Here is a 15,236-nt window from a genome sequence, read left to right as displayed (position 1 = left end):
TGAACATCGTCATGAACCGGCACGCGCTCTCTGCCCTGTTCTTCATCTTCGTCCACTTCTGCTTCGTTCCCAAAACATGTGCGCCGATTTCTCCAGCGTGGCCTGTAACAGCCCTGATGGGTAAGATAACGAGTACAGAAAGAGAAAGTGAGAGAGACAGAGAAATAAAGATATAAAGAAAGCGAAAGAGAGAAATTACTGGCGAAAAATATTCTTCACGAGGCGGGATTCAAACCCGCGTACCCCTGATCCTAAGGCGAGCATCCTAACCACTCGGTTATCCAGGCCCGCTAGCATAGCATAGCATAGCCTTCTATAGTATAATGTATCAAGGGGTGCGGGAAAGGGAAGTGAGCGTGAGGAGGAGAGATGTGGTGGTGAACAAGAGAAAAGGGGGAGGGCTAAGTGTGAAGCGTAGCACATAAAGAATGAGAAAAAGAGAAATAGAAAAAATGCACAAAGAAAGGTATAGAAAGGGGGAGATTCAAAGGAATAGAGAGAAAGAAATAATCTGAGAGATGGAGAGAGAAATGATAGAAAGAAGGAGGAAGCAAGCGAGAAATAGAGCGAGAGAGAGAGAAAGAAAGAAAAGGGTGAAAGAGGAAGAAAGAAAGAGCAAGAAAGAGAAAGAAATGGAAAGAGATAGAGCAATAAACAAATAGAAATAGACGGAGGAAAAATAAATTTAAAAAAAATTATGGCTGATCCCTCCTTCATAGGAATCGGTATATAACACGAAAGTGAGACGCGTCGTCACTGAAGTAGTTGATTGTTTATAGTGCATTGGTATATGAGAGCTTGCACAACGTCTATTGTTGTTTGGCAGATATAGCGCCGCTTGATGTGGACGCAGCCAGGTTGACGCCTGACGCCCATGATCATGATTTAACCATTGTGGTAGCTGAAGCTGTCAAGATAAACGTGGACGTCACATACGGTGAATCCCGTGCAAAGATGGCATCAACAATCCCATAGTAAACACTGACACTCGATACGCACTTCTTCAAAGCGTCGTATAACGCGAAGAGAAACTCGACGAGCGTCGTGTCTTCTCTCTAGCCTGGCCTTCAATTCTCACAGGGCAGGCGGAGACGCGGTGCGACAGCCAGGCGAGCGTCGGTGAGCTATTTTTCGATATGGATGAATGCTATGAGCGAGGCTGGTGACACCCATTTTAACGCCCCGTTATAAAGGGGACGCTCATGGCTTCTATCCATCCATCCGAGAGCCCTGCGAGAGGACAGTGTGAAAGATAAAAGGCGCGTACATGTAGCCCCTGTAATGTGCTTGGCGGTAGCTCAGTGGGCTAAGCGCCCGCCAGCTATCGTATCTGGCCGAGAGGTCGTCGGTTCGACTCCTGTGAACGGAACTTATTCTTATAGCTTTTTTATTTGCCATCTGATAGTGTTTATTTTGCTGACGTACTTCCGTGACGGAAATACGTCATGAAAGTCTTGGTGGACTCCGGCATAGAACACTTTCGTGTTAAAAAACGGAAAGAAGAGAGGAAAAAAAGAAATAGAGGAAGAAAGAAAGAAAATTCGCTAAATTTAGCAAAAAAGCAAAACTTACGACTACATACGTGCCCATCAACACCGCTGCTTCTTTTACCATTGCGCCTCAGTGAAATCTACGCGATTCTTTTTTTCGCAGAACATTCATTCATTTTGTTCGAGGTTTTTCTATTGTTTTATTACAACTTTACTTTCTACGCACACGTGGTTTACAAATTTCCACGCAATAAAAAAAGGTAGTGCATAGCGTGTTTGTAGCCCTTATTTGCTATTTTCCCGAATCCCCTTTGTTCTCGTGGCTTCCCGACTACAACGCGTCGAAGTGCAATGTCGGCAGCCGCGACATTGCGTCCATAAATCGATGGCATACGAGGGAACGCAGACCGAGCTCGGATGCTGATAAAGTGGTGTCGAGAAAAAGGTGTAGTAAGTGGATCAATGTGGTTGGCGAATGCAATATTGGCCGCATTCGGTGTTCGGGTCTCGCATTAAGTTATGATGATATTGGTGACGTATTCTATGGATTTCACCACTATCATTCGCTCCGTTACCTTTCCAACGCAACTTACCAGCGCGGTTGGCCGGTGATCTTTCTTGCAAGAACGACAGCCGTGAATATTGGGCTATCCCACCACACGACATCGACTCGCTGTTCTGCGTAGCGTACTTCGAGATATTTACGAACAACGACTCAATAAATTGAGTGTGGTCACGGACACCTAGGAATCTCTTCAGTGCTTGATGTTCGCCCTACGCCGAGGACCTCACGAGCAACTAGCGTTGAAATGAGAATTCTGCTTCATGCCTATTCGTGCGAGGACCTAACATCACGTTTCAGCGGCTCCCAAGTCACTGCGGCATATTGGGCAACGAAGGTTCTATATTGAAGGTTTTATATTGGGACATGCAGCGAGTGCCGCTTTCAACGATTCAACTCCATCGACGGTGTGAAGTTGATTTCCCGCGTAATTTCCTTGGACTTCCTACGGACAGTTTTGCGCCCTTCCTAAGCAGAGCACATTGTACTCTAAAATCACGTCTATTGTCTGCACATGCCAAGCTTCGCTTGCCTCCATTTACCCGCCTGGAAAAAGGCTCCTTAATTTTATTGCAATAGCAATTATATGGACAGTCTCGGCTGGATTTTGGCGTCGCCGTCGCTGCCTTCATGCACCGTGTTTGTATACGTATGTATATATATATATATATATATATATATATATATATATATATATATATATATAAGCCCCAAAGAAAAATAATTCATAAAAATGCTTTCGAAGCGCCGAATCGAACCAGGGACTTCTTGCTCCGCAGCGAGTGGCGCTTACCACTACGCCACGAAACGCAGATCCTCCACGTAGCTAACGGCGAGCGTTATATACACACCCTTTACCGCTGGACGGACTCAGAGACGGCAGGCGCTTGTAAGCGTTTATTCATTACCAGCGAGATGGCGCTACGAGCGCGATGGGAGCATTTAAAAGTCGTCTGCGAGCTCGCTCGCTTCTTCTTACATTTGCGCAGGGAGAACCTTGCCCTTCCACTGTCTGCTCGCGCGGTTTTCTTGTGGTGAGGGGAAGAGGAATGTTTCAAGCTTTCACCGTGATGTCCGCGCTCATGTTACGGAGCATACGAAAGTAACTCGAGCACAAGGGACGCCGCTAAACGAACAAACAGAAGATAAGTGCGAACTATCAAGTGTCCCAGCTCGACACTTGAAGCACGCTAGTTTCCTTCGCTGCTTCGGCCGCCTTTGCAACAGGAGCGCTTTTCAAACTGAGAGTGTGAAGTTGGCGAGCTCACTTCGTATAGCATTAGTTTCTTGCTATCGCATTCATTGCTTCGACCTTGCGGCGAAACTGTGACTTTTTTTCTATGGTATCTTCTCATACAGAATAGTCAATCAATAAATCAGTCGGTTACACAAAGTACCGATGAACATTCTGTAGGTCTCAGTGTTTGCGCGCAATAAATTTCCCAGCATTCTATTTTTGATGTCTTGGCATTCGTTATTACCTTTGCAAAACAGGCCGCTACTGAGACCCGGTCGCTTGTAATACACATCCTTATATGTATATATGTTTTGAGCTCTAATTGAGGAGCGAAATATTATATGCAATGGTAGGCCACCTATAGAAGTAAACAAAACAACAAAAAAAGACAGAACCTTATCTAGTTATGACAAGTCATTGAACAAAGAGTGGCGGTCGAGCTTACGTTTCGACAAGGAGCTAGATTTCTGTTCGCTAGGCACGAATAAAGTTTCCTTAGCAGCATTTTTTTGTGTGTATTAACGCAAACGCCCGTTCGTCTGTTTCAAAGCCAAGCTATGAATAAGGCATGTTAAACAGACACTGAATAAGTTTATATTGTAACAGTATCTCAGAAGACTTTTTTTATTCGTAAGTGAACTTTGGCAGTTGCAATTTTTTTTTACTAATGATATCTCCAGCGTCCACATTTCTGGAGTCGAGAGCAATTTTTCGCGTAAAACATCTGCGGTATTGAGGGCCCCATATTGATATATTCTCGCCAGCGACATGTTACTCTATGGTTTAGTGCCTTAATAGGCGTCTCTACGACCATATAGCATCAATTCAGCCTGCCAGGATCTATCACGTTTTTTAACTTATTGATTCACAAGTATTAAGCAACGCGTTCTTCAACCATCTGTACTAACGGGGATACAGTTTTCGCGACCAACTGTAACCATGATTACCGATGTGGTAGACAGAGAAAAATAATAACTAGCGACAGCTCTGTTCCAGGGGCGAGAAAAAAAATGGGTTACTTGAAAGCTAAATTTACCTTAGCGTACGTACATCGAATACGGCTCTTAAGTAGCGCCAGACAACCACGATGAAGAGACCAACAAGGAGAAACTTAAGAAACTTAGAAGACAGCTCAGAGAGGTAGAAAGAAAAAGGAACGCCTCGGTTGAACGGGCGTGACAAAAAAAAACGACAGGAAAGAAACACAAAATCTAGACGTTAGATAAAGGAAGGTCGACGTGCGCAAATGCGTTAACCGCCACAGGGAATCGACGTGACCGCCATGTCGCGTACACGGTTCAGTGCCACGGTAGTCACGCCACAGAGAACGCCGAGCTAAAGGACTGAGCGCACGCTTTCTTTCTATAAAAGTGCAGTAAGGTCATTCCGTTTCCTTTTCTGTTCCTTCCACACATTCAATCCGCTCTGGTCGGAAGTCGAACTACGCTGGGACATTTGCTCGGTGAAGTAATGGAAACAGACCGAGGAGCTTGCAGTGAACGCCGCGTCATTGGTCCAGGGAGAGTTCCCAGCAAAGAAGCCTAAGCCTACAGACGGCTTAGAAGAAAGCCATTTAGTTTTTGCATCGATTCTCAATTGAATGGTAGGCTGGAACAAAACTGCAAGAAAGGTAATAAAAAACATTCAGAAACGTGCTTAATACAAAGAATGATGCTTATACACATGGGAAAGTTTGGAAATCTGAGATTTCAGTGGAGTTAAACACAATAATCACCAAACGTCAACAGGTGTTGCACGAATATATACACGAATATATATAAGCACAATGGTTTTGTGCATTCTATACAGAGGCTGATGCTGGCTGTACTGAGTCGGCTTCAGAAGCTTGAAAAGCTGGGCTGGCCGGTTCATGTTTATATGCCGGAAAAACCAGCCAAAACTCAAAACGAGGACAAAGAAGAAGGCACGTTGACTCACACACCGTCGCCGGACTTAGAACAAACCAATTTATTGACGCACCCAGGTACGCATCTACGTAGTCTGCTGGAAGCCTTGTACAGGCTTGTCTTTGAATAGCGGTGTGAACGTTGCGCTCAAATAAACTAATGGGCGAAGACGTGACCATGCGATAGTCTTACCTCCCAATGGCATATGTACACCTCCAGTGCATGTAGATATCACCGCAAGTGTGGCTAAACTGTCGCACCTTAACGCAGTCGGACTGTGCTGTGTCATCAATCAAGCATTACAAAATAAAAACCAGCGTATAAACTAGATTGTTACTGTTCTAAGGACTGAAACACTTTTTGTACAATTATGAAATTTTTAACGCCGAGTGGGTTGCGCTAATGTATCAAGAAAAACGTGGTCTTATGACAATGATGGTAAAAAAAGCAGCTATATACGAAGTTCATTCAGCGACAATAAGACAAACAAAATGTCCGAATTGTGGACAAGTGAAACACTAGATTCGTCTCACCGTATCGCCACGCGCGCTTCTTTTGCTATTTTTATATAACTGGTTCTTTACACACATAACCACCGCCTCGCGCAAACCACGCCCGAATGCCTGGGAACCTTAGAGATTATTTTAGAATCTTCTGATTGGCTTGAGCGTGCAAATGCGAACAGTTGAGTTTATTCTGTAACTAACGCGGCCACCAGCGATAAGGCTCGAATGTTCGACGCCGCATGTATAAATGCCGACGTGCCTTACCGCAGGTCAGATTATCGCCGGCCGGCTCTCTATTCGCCGCTCTCTGTGTACAGTGTGTGTTGCTTGTAGTTTGACTTTCCGTTTTCCAGGCACAGGTTCGCGCAAGTAAAGAGTTACGCCTTTAATAGCCCGACTGTCGCCTTCTTCAACTTCACGACCACGTGACAATACGAACATCCTCTTAATGTCATTCATACTCGTAAAGAGCACAGAAATTTCACGCGACCAAGTCCTCTTCCCGAATAAGTTGTTCCCGTACTTGCGATTCATGTTTGCTATATATTCGAGTAGTAGAGCGAGCATTATACACTGTGTTCTAAACGGGTCCTTTTTATAGTCTCACATTCCAGTGTTTGTATATACAGCCGCAATCAATTATGTAGTGCGAATACGAGCAGCGTTAGTTGATTTAAAACTTTAGCTGGCGTGAGGTGAGGTGAAATGAACTTTATTTCGTCCTGGGGAGCCCCGATCAGACAACCCCTGAAGGGGGGTCCGCCGCAGTTGCTGGCCGCGCCCACGCCGGTACTGGAAGACCGTGGCCCTTCGGCAGTTCGCAGGCTTGCTAGACTGCCGACAGCTCGACTGAGAGCTCGCGGCTTTTAAGAGCCCTCTCCCAGTCCTGTTCTGTGCAGAACTTTGCGCTACGTAACGCCGAGAACTGCTCGGGCATGTGAGCGAGTGTGCAGTGATCAGCCCCACTATTAGGGCATCCTGGATTTATGTGTTCAGCGAAGTGACTATATAAACCTGCTACGAGACGGGAGCAAACCTGCTGGCAGCATCCGGAGTGCCGACGACCATGGCCTAGTGAGCTTGGAATGCAGGAGGAATGCAGAGCTTGGAATGAGACGTAACTTCGTGTCAGGTGCCAAGTGGATCCCTGAAGCCCTCCTTGAACACAACTCCGGACCCGCCCGGACCGCCGCGGTGCGTAATTTGTTGCACACGGTTATGGGCAAGTTCGTTGATGTTGGGAACAGTTGGATGAACCCCTGAGCCCATGTGGGCCGGGAACCAGGTAATTGTGTGAAAACCCACTACACCCATCGAACTGAGAATAGGCCTCTCTTTAGACCAAACCCGAAGCAAAGGCCCGGACCGCAGCCCTGGAGTCAGTGAATATCTTGGCGTTCTTTGCTTTATTTCGGTTTATCCGTTATTGGCAGTTTCACAAAATGCTAGTTGGGTGTACCGGCTAAAATATAATGCAGCCAGCCTAAATTTAAAAAATGCGACAAATCTACTGCAATGTTTTTGAATATAGCTTTTTAGGTTGGGAAAAATCTCTGCTGGCGAAATTTATTGATATTCCTGAAGAAAACAGCTTCGATTGCTTTGGGACGATTGACCATCGCTTAGAAACCCGCTCGGGAAACACCCCTGAGGAACACAAATGGAGTTTCGAGAAGACAAATGATACGACGGCGCTCTTGAGGGAGGAAACAAGTAAACTGTTTATCGCGTCGTGGAACTTAGATATGTCGTATAAGTTGCTGGGAAGTGGACAAGGAAATCTCGTAGGTGCCCATTTCTGTAACATTATGGCCGCATAGAACACAGTCGCATTGCAAAGCTTTCTTGTAGAACCCTTTAGTGAACCAGTTTTACTTCTTTACGAAGTACTCACTTCAACGAGACCTTGAACACGTACGATGAAGCTTTTTTTGCAATGTGGGCAGTTAAGAAACTATTTGTCGGAGAACACATCGAGAGTTCGGGGAAGTGGTACGGATGCTGACGTACAATGGTCGCGAAAAGTACACACTATACACGCCAAACACGTCGTGATGCAGAATTCTCTTTTTGCGTGGAAACAGCGTATCCCACATTATGAGTTGCAATTTTTTGGTTTCCATCCAAAGAGAAAACAGATAGATGCCTATCGTTCGCTATTTAGAGTTGTGTATATTCCACCTTAACTAATTTGGAAAAGTGCCGGCTCTGAGTATTGAAGACCAGTTTTGCAAGCATCCCGTTCTCGTTCACGCGACGAATTGAGCCAGAACTTTTATCTTTTTTTTTCCTTTATCTTGTTCAACCGGACCTAACGCAATTGTTTGGTTGGCATTCCGTTTCCTTTTCGCCTTATTTCCGCGACAGTCGTTCCTGCGGAGCCGTCGCATCCTAGTGCTGAATCACGAATAAACATTTCTTTTGCACTCGTTTACGTTGGCACACCTTATTCGCATTCTTTCTTCCAATGTTTTCTCGAATATGCATGAACTCACCTTTTCCCCGTAGCGTGCTACAGTGTCGTAACTTATGACAGTTGAAAAAAGCAAGTGTATAGAATCTAAGTACGACCGTGCTTGCCGAATTCGTGTTCTCTTTTACGAGCGCGAGAATTTGCAGCAGTTCTTGCGCAGATTCTTCCGCTCGTCATTGCGAATGCAGATATTATAATGAAGTAGGACTTCCAGAGCACGCAACGGTTTATTTTTTTTTTGGTATAAGCAAAAGAAATAGATTAGATGTGAAGCGCAAGCTGACGTAAATGGCGGCCCCAACCTCATGCTCGAGCTGTTTTAGTAAAGAAGGCAACATATAATGATGTCATGTAGAGCGTATTGGACATTATTTGCCGTCTTTAACGTTAGTGTTGTAATTATCACGCTAACGGAAATGAATTGGACGAAAAAGATAAACTTGCCCGCCGGTAGAGGCCAAACTTAGAGCCTTCCAATAACACGTAGAACATTGGACGCGTTATGCGAAGGCAGTAGGCTCGGTATTCAATCTAAAGACCGGCGGCAAAAAGTTTCATTATGGGTCCATTTGTCGACTTGTGAGAGGAAATTGGCACTCACATCTTGAAAAAAGAAGCTAGGGAAAGAACGACTATTTACCGCAGGCACTAAGGGCCTCGAATATCGCACGTGTGTGTGGCGCGCACGCGCTGTAAGTGCGGCAATGCACAGTGATTATGCGAGCCTTGCCTTCGCCTCGTCATTGGCCACAGCTCACCAATGAGGGGCGTCCCTTTTATTAAGGGTAGTGTTCCCGAGCAGGGCCTAATCAGGCGTTGAATCTGGTACGAGAAAAGGAAAGTGCAGCAACTAATCCGCTCTCATCGACGTGATCGTCGTCGTATTCTTAATTGTACTACTGTAATGATAAGAAACTTTAAGAAGAAGTAGCATTTGCCAGGTTTTCCCCCAGGAACACGGAAGATAATACATTTCAGTGATCTGAAATGAAAGCGACTGAGCGAGAAAAGACGCAGTACCGAGCCAAATTGCAGGTTTAGTGAGAAATTTAACAAAAACGGCATTCATATAGGGAGCGTCAACACCGCAGCTTGCGGGCACTGCCTCGACACAATTCTGCATGTTCTCTGCCTGCGTACGCAATGCATTGTGCAGATTCAAATCATTTCCTTTGTGCACAAGCGATTGGACAACCGTGCTCTGTTGAAAGAAGTCTGCACCACCTGAGCGACTCAGTATCGTGACACCAGAGGGCTACGCAAGCGATACTTTACGTCTAGTAACCCATCGGTCTGTGTGAGTGCACCAGATGTTAAAGCATTTCCTGGTTTATTTCTCTTTCTTTGTGTCTCCTTTCTCTTTTTCTCCAGACCTTACATTAGAAACCCAGCGTAGGATTGCAGCTGAACCGGAAACATATATCTAGATATCCTCCCTGTATTTTCTCTTTCCATTTTCTGCCTCAGTAAGATGACGTACGCAAATTCTGCGGCGGCTTGAACCATCATGCAGTGGCTGTCTGTTTAAGATGTAAGTACGGCAAGTCAGAACGAATTTAAGAATCAATACTAAATTATCTTTGTTAAAAACACGCACTTTGGTATACAAAAATTTTTAAAAGATGGAGAAAGTAGCCTCCAGCCCCTAAACTACAAAGATAAATCCTTCCGCTTCAACAAGTCCAACACACAATCGGCCGACAAATCGCAGTTATTGTCTATACGAGATTTGCTACAAAAAACAAGCAGTGATGGCGCTGTAGTCGTTGCGAAAATGCGCAAGGGCTTAAAACTTTCGAGGTCGCTGGAAGAGCCACTGTTCTTGCTGCAAGTAGTTGTTGAACAAAAAGGGAGCTTATGGGTGAGCGTTGTCCGCGCAGCCTTGAGTGGCCGTTAAGCTAAGTGGACCGGCCACGTCATTAGGTAAATAGGCAGCAAGATGAGAGTGAAGGACGGCGCAGGCCGTTATGGAAACGAGAAAACTGGCGCAGCTGTTGCTTCCTTTGCTTCGCGTTACTTTGATCCGTTGTGACTGGTGAATATGTGTGACAAGGAAATGGTAAAACTTACGGCTTTCTGGGAGCATTAAGGACAGGGAAGACTGCAACCACGTGTATTGCATACAATATAAAGAGAGCGGCTTTTTTTAGTGTATTATTCGTTGTAGATAGCAGTATCCCGAAAAGCTCTCCAGATTTGGTTTGCTCGACTGAGTTCGCTCGGCTAACACGCTTTTTCAAATTCACGCAAACCCATCCTGATGAAGCCGCTCATTCTGCGAGCAAGAGTTAGACGATTAGAACACCGCAAGTGGTGAGCTGTGTGGAAAAAATGAATGTCGTTGTACATATATTATTCACAGGAAACCACTGTGCTTCGATGAAAACTAAACGGGAGACGTATTTATTGTGTCGTAAATATTCTGTGCCATTAGGAACTGCATCGTTAGTACTGTAGAAAGAAACGGAAGAATAAGAAACGGAATTTGAGAAAAAGAGAAAAAAAAAGAACATATTATATACTTATTCGGCAGAACAACAAACAGCAGGAAAACGATTAATTGTGCAAATTTACTTGCTAAAGCGAAGCATGCTTAGTTAATGTTAAATGTGGTTGGTTTCGCGCACCGAGTGTCAGAAAAATCATTCGCATTATTCATTCTCATTTGGGAATTAATATTAGTGTCAGATGACGCCCTGCATATCCACCGCATGAGGTTCCGAGATGTGCTTTTGCCACATGATTCGAGCACTTGTGGGAGAGAATAAATAGGGAATATGGTCTGGGTATTGTCCAATTAGAATATGGGCCTATATGCCCATAAGCTACATAGCTGATCTGAGGTTGCAGAATATCCGGGCTTCGTATTAGTTGATTTCCTGTGCAAGTTTTTAAGTTTTCATGTGCCAGTTTTAAGTGGCCGTGGAAGGTGCACCGCCGCAGCGGCTAGTGGTGAGACGGCAACAGCTGTTGTTTTTGATCTACGCGTTCGTACTATGCACGCAGCCATCCGCTGGAAACTAGCGCATAACAACTCTGCTGCAAAAAAAGAAAAAAGGAATCTCTACTGCAACAATATCATACAGCGCCCTCGGCGAACATGTTTCTTCCAAGGAAAATTGTCTTAGGTGAATATCAACGAGAAACCTGCCATGTCAGTGTATGTATGACGCCTTGCAAACTTAGAAGGCTATATTAGCCCCAACAGCTTTCGCTGAGATGATAGTAGGCAGTGCATAGAATATGCAATGCTTGAGAAGTGCATTCAAAAACCTCATGGTGACCACATCGACAATGCAGTATAATAAATATGTGGTCTTCATTTTTGTGTAGTCCATAAGCATCCGAATAAATATACACGAAAGATAGCACCTGCGCGTGCACGACCCAATCTGGGCATTCAATGAAGAAATAAATATGAAGCAACATAAACAACTAAAAATGGGCGTGCTGATAGCATTGCTTTTGTGGATTAGCTCTGTACTCTGATAGTTCGGTGCGTGCCGAAGACCTACTGCAACAACAGCAGAAGAAAGAATAACAAAAAAAAACTGGTGTGTTGCTGTCGCATAATGAGTGATCGAGGCACATGTAAAAATCATGGCGTGAGGAGGGAATTGAAAATGATGCACGCATAAGACACCACGAAATATTCCCGGTCTTCTGTTATCGATGCCATGCTGAGAGATGGAACTACATGTGCGGAGATGGGAATACCGCGCTTGAATGTCTCACCAAGTATGCGCATATCTAGACAGAAAAGTGCTGGGACGCGGAAGCTATTTGATATAATTTCATGGCCACCCTGATATCTGGCGATATAGCTATGCGCATGAAATTTGCAACGCACGAGGCGTCGGTCGAGCATGACATTACGGAGCACAGGTAATAGCGAAAGCTAATCTGAAGCTTCCCTTAAAAGGTAATCAATGCTCGAGGTTTGTTTTCTATGTTGTTACTTTTGAACGATGCGCCGGCTTGTAATAAGAACGCATGGCAGAGAGATGTTCTTATAAAGCATATTATTACAGTCAGTTTCGTTATGCTATAGGTGCAAATGACTCCGCCTTACCCAAACGTCATGCGACGAGTAAACCATCTGTAGGTAGTTGTGTACTCATCGGAGTTTCTTTTGAAGCATACTGTATTTTTTGGCAGTGCGGTGCATTATCACAGAGACAAGTATTGTTCTCAAAACGAGACTTGCCTTGTCTATTTTTGTTGTAGCACTCTTGATCACTTCGCATGTTAAGCAGCTTTGATAAAACGGACCGCGAAACACGATTATACGCAAACATTAGCGAATGTGGCCACGCACCTTTACCCGTAATTACCCGAGCATTACTTGTGGTTACCCTTGTTAATCAGCACTCCCCGTGACCTGACATATCCTTATTATTATCCGAATCAAAGCAGCATGAGTGACCCAATGCAAACGAAGCATTTCTGCTCTCTCTGTGATGTGGTTGAGCAACATTTCATGTTGTTCTGGTTTTCGGGAGATCGAACGAGTTTCATTCGTGCAGCGCTCAAGACGTAGGGCAAAGAATTCTGCGACTCAGAAAACCATTTTGAGCAAGTGACCTGTTTCTTTGGAGATTAATCGAATAATCGCACCGTCTGGCGAGCATTCATTTATGCAGAGAAGTCGCGTCTGCGAATATAGGTTGATCGCAGATGTGGACGCAGACAGGCGCCATAGCGAACCTCAACGTGTCGACACCTTTAAGAATTTTTAGGCGAGGAAAATAACAATGAGTGAAGGCTGGAAAAAAATTACCTAAATGGTAAGCGAAACTAATTAAAAACAAAAACTTGTTTTTTTTTAATATTGCAACACAATGCCTTCCCAGCCCTTTTCTAGGAACACTGTGTAAGGGGCTCTGACGTCGGATATATGTCTAACAAAAGCAAGAAAACCTCAAAAGTCTGGAAAGCATTCAGAAAAAACGAAATATTACAAATTAGTGAAAAACGAAATGAATGGAAAATATTAAAATCACGATGCTGTGGCGTTGCAGCAGCTTGCGATACTCGAACAATGTGCTGTATTGAATTTCAGTCGAAAGAATGAACTTATGCATCCAAACAAACTTTCCTATAGTCTGAGAACTATTGCGATAACCAAGAACTTCAAGTTAATCTTCCATAATCAATGAAACAAAAAGCCTTTAATGTAGTCAACGACGTTTTAAAGGTAGCGTATTCGTGCTCTTGAAACATGCCTCTGAATCGCAACGGCCAGAAGCGTGGAAGACAAAAGAAAATTCCCGTTACGTGAATGCCAAGGCTGCTTTCTTTTTCTTTTTGTACCCATGATTATTTCGCGTTCTTCCCCGCTACCAGATTTCCGTTTCTTACTGCCTTTTATTACAACACACATTGAAGGTCTAGCTCGGAATTCTGTAAATACCAGTCTTTGATGGTTCAGAGCATACCGTAAAAGGCGCCATAAAGCTTCGGTACTGCACAAACCTGAAGGCTGGCATTCTGCCACGTCGCATTCCTGCGTCTGCCTGTAAACATGTGTCCCTTAACGACGCTTTCCGATGGCACATATACCTTCAGGCCCTTAATTCTCTTCTTAAGGCTTCTTTCCCGTGCTCTCATTTGTTCTTTGCACAATCAGCGCCCCCATAATATGCGACAGAAGAATTCTTCGATCGTGCAGAAACTAAGTTAGTTCGCGCGCCATCAAAGATAATGCAGAACCAGGCACGCTTCTCAGTTTAAGGATTCGCGTGATTGTGCTCACGGCAAACGGTATGTATGCGCCATAACAACTTATCACTGAAATATTCAGCCGCAAATAAAAGTGTATTGAAAGCGTGAAAAGAAAAAAAAACAGCGTATTGGAATGATCGGTATAATTGAACTCTTGTGTGTACGGCTATGCAAAGCGAAACACGCTTGGAATGCCACTTTCTTAACGCGCTACCACGTCTTTAAGCGCTTTTGCGGATGTACTAAAATAGTACAAAAATTAATTGGCTGAATGTTTAACGAACGAAATAATGAATTTTGGCAAACATTTCTGAAACAATGGGAAATGAACAAAGTGCCGTTACGCTTGTCACAGCACTAGCTGCGCTCTCCAAAACACATCAATAGCTATTAAACCAACACCGAAAACGTCCTTACTGACCTACTGAAATCCGTTTATTCTGCCTAATCTTACACTTATCTTAACCGTTAATTGTAAGACTATGCTTCAGCGTCACTGGAACTGAAAAGCATCGCGAATTCCTCACTAACATGTTCATTTGGCTGCTACAGCTCTGGATACCTATCCTACACCTCTCCTGTCACCCCAGTTTTACCGCGATATCAATGAAGACAAAAGAACGTCTATCCCACAATGTGACGGACCTTTCAGGTAAGGTTTTTATGGTTTTTCGCAACGATATTCGCAAATGAACCTGCTGTGTGCCAAATTTCATGCTTCAACATGTTTACGAGAGCAAGAATATCTTGTAGGATGACTCGAGAAACAATCTTCAATAAAGATATCTGTACTTGCGCTCACTCCTGCTCTTGTTCGGAACTCAATGTCTACGTAAAGAAGACGTTGCCCACCGTGCCCTCTATTAACTTTTGGGAAGACTAACGCTTGCTAAAATCTCAATCACATTTTAGGGAGCGTTATATGCCAGCAGCTGTATTACTGCTCAGTTACGGTACGAAGAACTTCATTAAAAGATCCGGAGAAGTGCCACCCCTTAGGGTGACACCGCGGGCCGCTCCCACGTGGGGACAGTTAGACCTAGCCTAGCCGCCGCATCGCAGGCTCTCTGGACAGCCCAAAGTTGATGCTGATATTCCGAGCTCTTGAGGGCCGAGCTCCATTTATGCTCTGTGAGGTCCTTATCCCTGTGGTGGACCTCAAGGTCCGCCGGCTACCAGACTGTCGTTTAGAAGAATAGACGGCACGTCCGAGCGAACACTTTAATGGAACATGAAGAAAAAAAGATGGCTTCGTGCCCTCGAGCGAGCGGCAGCTCGTGAGGAGCAATCACGATGATGATAAACGTTCATCTGCTAGGTTGGTGAAGACGAAGTTA

The sequence above is a fragment of the Rhipicephalus sanguineus genome, chromosome 2, assembly GCF_013339695.2.
Source record: "Rhipicephalus sanguineus isolate Rsan-2018 chromosome 2, BIME_Rsan_1.4, whole genome shotgun sequence".
In the NCBI taxonomy this organism is placed as follows: domain Eukaryota; kingdom Metazoa; phylum Arthropoda; class Arachnida; order Ixodida; family Ixodidae; genus Rhipicephalus; species Rhipicephalus sanguineus.
Note: the sequence above shows the minus strand (reverse complement) of the source record.